This window comes from Nannospalax galili, unplaced genomic scaffold (genome assembly GCF_000622305.1).
Source record: "Nannospalax galili isolate Female #2095 unplaced genomic scaffold, S.galili_v1.0 scaffold735, whole genome shotgun sequence".
NCBI classification, from domain to species: domain Eukaryota; kingdom Metazoa; phylum Chordata; class Mammalia; order Rodentia; family Spalacidae; genus Nannospalax; species Nannospalax galili.
Window position 1 is genome coordinate 4,732,854 of NW_008337053.1, and position 8,396 is coordinate 4,741,249.

The 8,396-nt window shown below is 41.0% G+C and overlaps 1 protein-coding gene across 5 annotated transcripts in view; it reads right to left on the reverse strand.

The window, feature by feature from the left end:
* Smad5 (SMAD family member 5) overlaps positions 1-8,396 on the reverse strand; it is a 41,207-nt gene that overhangs the window by 32,407 nt on the left and 404 nt on the right. Inside the window, exon 1 of one of the 5 annotated variants that reach the window (XM_008831826.3) lies at positions 4,021-4,092. The exons of 3 other annotated variants lie outside the window; for them this stretch is intronic. The gene's annotated coding sequence lies outside the window, so the exon portion shown is untranslated. Of the gene's footprint in view, positions 1-3,227; positions 3,256-4,020; positions 4,093-8,396 lie in introns of those variants that run through there. One more of the 5 variants, XM_029562969.1, reaches the window with a different exon arrangement.

Sequence of the window (8,396 nt, forward strand, 5' to 3'; positions counted from 1 at the left end):
GGAGAGGGAGAGGGAGAGAAAAGAAACGAAATGAAACATACTTCTGAGCCAGGGATATATCTCAGCATTTATACAAGGTACCAGGCTCAATCCTAAGCACCACAAAAAATAAATAAATAATTTAATAAACATGGATTCCTTAAAGTCAGAGGAAAAACTGATCTTAAAAACCAAAGTACAGATATGCCTCAAACAAAATAAAATCCTTACTAAAGAGAAAGTTTATATTATCAGGAAACATTCATATTCAAAATCAACATCCAATTCATAGGAATTCCCAACATATTTAGGGATAAAGAAATTTGGAGACTGAAACTGATTCAAGAAAAATCAATCCAATACTACTGGCAAATACTTCCATAACCACAGCATTCTAAGACAACAAGAAAACAAAGTTTTCATACAGTAGACCCACTTCTGAAAGTATGCGTGCATTAACTGAAAGTGTTATAAACAGTCATGGATCAGTTTAAGCCTCTACTGAGTGTATACTAGCTGCTAGACACCGTGGTATACTCAAAGGTTTATCAGGACTATGATGTCAGGTTACATAGTTTTTCACTGTACAAGGACTAAGGAGAAAATGAGGGTACCTTTTTCTAGGTCACTTACAGAGGTACTACAAATGTGAACAGTGCAAGTGGTCCAGAATCTCCCTTCAGAACAGCCTGTGTAACACACTACACCCTATCCATAATTATAATGAGTTTCACCTGAGGCATTAAGAAACAAAGAGGGTCCCAGCACTCTGTGAGTTCAAAGTCAGCCTGGTCTACATAGTGAGTTCCAGGACAGCTGGGGCTACAGGGAGGCCTTGTCTCAAAAAGACCAAAAAGAAAAAAAAAAAAAAGGTAAGGAAGAAAAGGAAAGGAAAGGAGCATCTAACCCAGGCACACAGCACTTTTCAGTGTGTCCTCTATGGCAATGAGATACTGTATCTCAAAACAACCTAACTCTAGAAACAGTATCTCTGCTCCTAAGAATTAGTCAGAGCTCATTCTTCAAAAGGATTTTTCTTCCTATACTGAATGTTTTTTGTATCTCAGATTTTAAAAATGCCATTTTTCTGCCTGTAACACACACTTTGCTTAAGCATCAACCGCTAATTTCTAGTGCCAGGCATCAGCTTTGTCAATTATGCCCAAGGCCCTTCCCTAATCATCCCTCAAACCTCTGAGCAGGTTTTTCTCAATTGCTAATCCAGTTCCACACATTCTTTTCCTTCACTGTATCAATCTGTTCATTTACTTGATCTGTCTCTACCACTAGAGTGTAATCTTTAGAAAACAGTGATATGCACACTGAGATAACTTGTTAAATTCCCAGGGCTGGAAAGATGGCTCAGTAGTTAAGAGCACATACTGCTCTTGAAGAGGACTTGAGTTCTGTTCCCTGCACTCACATCCAACAGCTCACAACTGCCTGTAACTCCAGCTCCGTTCCAGGGCATACAACAGGCTCCTCTGGCCTCCACAGACACCAGTACCCCCATGCATATTATCACATATAGCTAGCAGACAGATAATTGAAAATAAAATAAATCTTGGAAAAAATAAATTCTTTAAATCACTCATTTCATTTAGTATTTACTGGATATATAGTTTATTAGTTGTAATAAAATATTAATAAATTCAACAATTATTAAGGTGGCATGTTTATGAGCTGGGAACATAAAGGTGTAACTTAAGTTCCAGTGGCAGGAGGCAGACAAAACAGTGGTATATTGTTAGGTAAAAGCTTGCCTCTGAAGAGGTGGGTGTAATGGGGCATGCCTGTATTCCCACAGGACTGCTCACAAATCTGAAGTAAGTCTGGTCTACATAGTGAGTTCCAGGCCAGCCAGGGCTACACAGAAAGACACTGTCTCAAAAACCCAAAACTGGTATGGAGGGGAAAAGAAAGAAGCAGGGAAAGGTTAACACAGTACTGGGGGAGATATGTTGTGTCAAATAAGACAGCTAGGCTGGGCCTCATGGAGAAGGCACCAAATAAATCAAAATTTTAAGGAAATGACAAGTAAGGTATCCAGGCAAAAGCACAGGTGATGCAAAGGTCCTAAGGTGGAAGCAGACCTGGTCTACTCAAAGAACTCAATGCATCCTGAGAACAAAGTGAACAGGAGAAAGTAAGGACAGGGGTCAAAAGGGAAAGAGAGCCAGACTAGTCATGAGAGCAACAGGAGATTTTGTTTCTACTATAAGTAAAACATGGATTCATTTGCAGAGCTAAGTGAAGGCACAGTTGCTGATTTATATTATTAAGAATTACTCTAGCTAGTGTGCTTAGAGTTGAAGTAATCTAGGTAAGAGAAACAGGTGGTTAACACTGGGTGAACAGCACTGGGGTGATGAGAAGCAGACAGAGACAACAGGTTTCCTGATGGAAGAGATATGGGGTGTGTGAGAACACAGGAGTTGATTCCAAGGTGTCAGCCTGAGCAACTGGAAGAATGGGGTTTGTCATCAACTGAAAGAAAGGCTGATAAGCAGTCTAAACAAAGATCAGGACTTAAATATTATACATATTAAATGTATGAATAAAATGTCACTAAGCTTCACAAGGCTTCAGCTTCAAACAAGTCATATCGATATATACCAATAACTCAAGGGTCCAGCTCTTCCCTCATTCTGACCCACACATAAACCTTCTCCAACACCCTCCCTGAGCAGCTACACTAACAGTTCATACCCAGACTTCCAACTTTACAGAAAGACAGCTCCTTCACTATTTTGTTTCTATCCAAAACAAAAGTCAAGCAAAATAACTCCTCAAATTTCCCCAAAGCTACCAGGCAAAAGAACATCTCCCGACTATATCATCCCACACGAACAAATGCTCCATATGAGGCACAACTCAACACTATATAATCTAAGCCAAACCTATAGGAAAGAATTATGAGCAGAAACTTTAAAGAAACAAATCCCTCAGAACCAAGCCTAAAAATTCAGATCAGTTAGGCTCAGAAGTAGATCCCCATCTCCCACATTTTTATTATGAGTCCAAGGTTATACAGCAAGTTCAGAAACCAAGAAGTTCAAAATTACCTGACCAAAAGAAAGTCATTTGCAACTATATACCCAAAGCTAACTTTTGATGTTAGAAGGGGTAAAATTTTAAAAATCTCTTACCCTTCTGTTTCTATTATCAATAGTAGCTACCAAAGACGGCAAAGACTATAACACCCACCACCATTGCCTAAGCAATCCTAAATCCAGACATATAATTACTTGTAAGCCATGATTGCTGGAAGAAAAGATGAAACCCAAAGCAAGTATCCACAGCTCCTCTGCATTCAGAAATTCTATACTTTATGGGAACGTCTAAAAGGAAGAGAGGTCAGAATTACAGACGTGCTCAAATCATTTTCCTAGAAGAAATACTAAAATCAACATTTTCCCCAACTGTGACTCCCAATTTCAAGACATCAGAAGTTCTCAAGCAGCTCTCGAAGCCCTTCAGAAGCTGAACTCAGGGTCCCTGACACTCTTGAAGCATTACCTTGCCTATTCTTTGTGCCCACACAAGTCCCTGCCTTGTATCTTCCATATCCAGACTTTTGTTTCTCAGTTTTTAAATCACTCTTTAAGCTTCACCTGCTCCTTGAAGTCCTCTAATTAAGCCTGATCTAGATGCATTGCTCACCCCCACAGGGCCTGCAAGATTCCCTCATTGTTACCAGAAGTAAGGTGTGCTTGTACAGGCTTGCAGGCACAAGACTAGAAACAGAGCTGGTCAGTCTGCACGTTTCACAGTGCTTTCCTTTAAATTACAAAAAATCATCAAGTGCAGTCACCAAATCATTGTTCTAAAATGTAAAAAAAGTGAGTGAGCTAGTGTATACTGCATTCTCCAGTGCCCCGCAGTGATGTTCTCCACACACCTCGTGTACACCTCAGAGAACACGTACCCCACTTAGAAGAAAGATAGCAGTTCTGGCTACTTTTTCAGTTCTAGTCATCATTTAACTTACACTCAACTCTAAAGAGAGGGAAATGGTCAATGAGTTAACTAGACACTCACCCCAAGTACGGGAATATGCGAAGAAACCAGACTGGCTTTCAAATACCTTTGTAGTATCCTTCCTTCCTAGAAACACACAAGCCAAATAGTTAGCACTCGAGTTAAACAGCCTACCATACAGCATGCAAGGTGGATCTTGATACACAAGGAAAACAAAACTTGCCTTGAAAACCCAGCTATTCTCTGAGATCAGAGTTCAATCTGAAAAGTATAAGCCTCCTTCAAGAGCACACATCCAGAAAATGGGGACAGGAGTACCTGTTCTTGCAGTGTTACTACTGTTTTTGCTACTTCCGGTGTAGCAAAAGAGCCTAGATGGAAACCAGAAGGAAAAAATCCAGTTAAAACCCTCACAACAGATCAAACCACTTTCAGATTTCCTCAGACTGCCAAACTATATATTACAGACACATTATGGGCAAAGACAGTCTCAAAGGACTCAAAAGCAAAACCTATTTACAAAACATACATTACTAACTAGCCTCCAAAAGTAAAGTAAAATTATATCACACACAGAAAACTGTCCTAATAAGGAAGTCTTTCTTCTAAAAAATTATCTCAACTAAATTAAAACACGGTAAATAAAGGCAGAAGTTACTGAAAACATGTATTAGAACTAAACCAAAACTTGTGTATCTGCGTATATATACTCATATATCAAAGCTAAATAAAGAACCCAGAGCTAGCTGCTTATTTATGAAAAAATAGAATTCTGTAATTGCAAGTTTCCAAGTTGTGAAACAATAAAGACTTAAAAATATGTGACCTGTAAAATTGGAAAATTAGCCAATTCTTCTGAAAGACTTCTAAATTTTGACATTCTATCTAGTAAACACACTTCTCAGACTCAAAGTTCTGGTGAGAGGTAGGTAGGTGGTCTATGCTAGAGGTAAAAAGCTAGATAACCCAGCACCGAAAATTCCAATCACTGAGATTCCATTAACTTCAGAGGTGGAAAAACAAAGTATAAAAAGGCATACAGAACTTACAAAAATACTCTTTTCCCAATTCATTGTTCTCTTTCTCCTTTTTTACTAAACCATATCATAAAGATGCATTGAAAATAAAATAGTCTTGGAGTATACAGTACTGTAAAGGACAGTAGTCCAGTTCTTAACAATTCTTTCTGAAAGACTTCTAAATTTTGACATTCTATTTAGTAACCATGCTTCTGGGACTCAAAGCCTAGCACGTGAAGGCTTGAGCCTACTAAGAACCAACCAACCAACTAGGTGTGATGGCCCAGGGGGTTGGGTTGAGAGGTGGGGGAGATCCTTCATCAAGAAAGCACTTTATATCTACATAACCCAGCTTTCTTGGCTCCTATCATCTCAGGTACTCTCTTCTCCAGAATCTCACCTAGTGAGGATAAGGATCAGTCTTTAGGTTACTATTACACCATCCAGAAGGGAATCGTCTCCAATACATGACCTCTTAAAGGCAAGCTGTTAAACCATAGGATATAAGGTACCTATAACAGCCCAGCTGAAGAAATACAATGTGCTTAATACAAAGCACTAAAAGATAAGAACATAGACAATCTAGAAATACAGGTAACACAGACGATAAACCCTCAAGTGTACTCATCTTAGCTCTCAAATTAACCCAGATGTGGGTCTCACTGCCTACACCATATATACGTCTGATAAACACTGATAAGTCATAGACCAAAAAAAAAGAGCTTTCTTAAAGACTATACAAGTTACTGGTAAATGAAATTTTATATAAGAAATGATCAAAGAATATATATATGAAATAGTTTGGGTATTAAATATGTTACTAAGAAATGAAACACTGATTACTGCCTAATCTTCAAAACACTAAATATTTTTGTTTGACAGAGTTACAAATCTGTTTTCAGTAGAGGGAAAACGCTGGCTCTGTTTAATGTAGGACAAAAAGGATCACCTCTACACATCATAATGTTTGGGTTCATCATGAAAACAGGAAACAGGCTGCTCAGGTATAATTACTGTTACAGTCTAATGTGCCTTCAGGTTCAGCCAGGAATTAGAACCCAAGAAGAGGGTGACCAGAACTTACTTGCCTCTCCACCTTGCTACACAGAACTCAACTTTACTAAGACTCTTGGCAACATGTTACATAATCAACAACAAACAACATTCTGATTCAAATCTCATTAACAACAACATTCTGTCACTGTCTCCCACTGAAATTAATAGCTGACTTTACCAGAGGGGAAAGGCAAGAACATCAATCTACCCATTTCTGTGGCGCTTACCACAGTGAACCAGATTAGCAGCTACTACTAAATCTGTACAGAACTTACAAAACTATTTTTTCCCAATTCATTACTCTCTTTCTCCTTTTAACTAAACCATGTCATATAGATGTGTTGGAAATATAATAGTCTGGGAGTATACAGTACTGTAGAGGACAGTAGCCAAGCACGAGCAAGGCTCCAGCCTACAAAGAACCAACCAACCAACCAATCAGATGTGATGGCCCAGGCCTGTAATCCTAGCATCTGGGAGGTAGAGGCAGGAGGATCAGGAAGGAGTTCAAGGTCATTCTACACTAGGGGGCAAGTCTGAGGCCAGTCTGGGATACATGAGACCCTGTCTCAAAAAGGAAACACAAAGAAGGGAGGAAAGGAGGAGGAAGTGTGGGAAGGAGGGAGAGAGGGGTCACTTGAGAAGGTCCATCTATGACCTGAAAGGAACAGAAGCACAAAACGACCTATCAGATGCATTAGAAGCAGTTTGTGAAAGACCTGAGGAAAAGAGGATGCCAGAGAGATGCTCATACAGGCAATAAACAAAATTAGCAATTTTTTTAAAGACAGGGTCTCACTATTGTTGCCATGGCTGGCCTCAAACTCATAAAAGATCAGCCTGTCTCAGCTTCTGAGAGTGCACATGCACCACCATACCCAGCTACAAAATTTAATTTTAAAAAAATCAAAGCATAATTATGTACAATCTTTATGAAGATTAGATTTTGCTAAATTTTGTCTGCTGAGTTGTTTTGGGTTTCTACAATTTCAGGGTTCACCTTAGGGAGGAAAAAATAGTTACCAACGAGGTAAAAGAATATAAAACAATGTTACTGATTCACTAATGCCTTCCTTAGAAAATATGGAACATCCTCTCATGCTAGAGCAGTTGAGAGCGAAACTGTCATGCTGAGTGTAGGGACTGCTTTCTACACAACACACACCATCACTGGCGGCTAGCAGAAATATTAAACTACTTGGAATGCTACTAAACTTGCTGAGCTTTCAATTTTTCAGCTTCAAATTAAAATTAAATGCTAATTCCCTTAACAGTAATTCTGGTACACTAAAGGCAATTCAACTACTCTAGTCTTAAAAAAGAAACACTGCCAGGCCTGCTGGTAGTGGCTCACTCCTGTAACCCCAGCACTTGGAAGGCTGAGGCAGGAAGGCTGACCTGAGTTCAAGATTTGCATAGCAAGACCCTGTCTCGGGGGAAAAAAAATTGTGTACCCTTTTCTCTCAACTTCCGTAATGCCAACCAACAAATTGCAGTGATGTGACAGCCTCAACCAGACTTCCAAAACTTTTTCCAGAGAGATAAACAAGATATACTTAGCGCCACACCCATTTAAACGCAAAAGCAGCCAGGAAGACTCCCCTCATAACCTACCCAGCACCCCACCTCCCAAACCTACAGCTGGTCAGGAAACTTTGTCTTGGCAATGAAGATAAAGATCTGGCCTTGGAGTGTTTGGCCACTCCTCACTTCCAGGCTGGCCTAGGCTCCATTCTCCAATGCCATCAAAAGCAGAATCGGAACCCAAGCCTCAGATCGCTGGCAAGCCTCCAGGTCCAAGGACCATCCTTCCCGTTCTTTCTGCAACTCAACTGTTTTGACTACTGAGCATGCTCCGACGAGGCAGGCGCCACACCGGCGTGTGGACGCTTTGGCTCTCAACTCTACGGAATAACAGTATAAGAAAAGAGAAAAAGGGGTGGGGTGGGGGCTGGACTATGAATCTGAGTACTGATACTGAGGTGAACAACCCGGACGGGCTGGCCATGGTGGAGCCCAAAAACAAAAGCTGCTCCGGTTTGCTCCCGTGAGCTTTACAGAAGTTTGCACCAAGTAGAAATCTTTGCAATGCTCCACTGACACACAAGTGGTGGAAACCAGATCTGAGCAGCAGCTGAGTGCAGCAGCAGGTCACCACCGCTCCGAGTGTAATTCCCTCCGATAAGCGCGGATCCTTATCTCGGAAACACAAAGCAGGGCGGCCGGGACGGCAGGCCACCGCACAGCGCAGCGGCGGGCCGCGGGGTGTGGGACCAGGGCGGTGGTGGGAGGCTCCCGCGGCTCCGGCAGCACGCTGCAGGCCGGCCAGGGCGCCCCGGGATGCGCGAGCGGGGCCGGGGC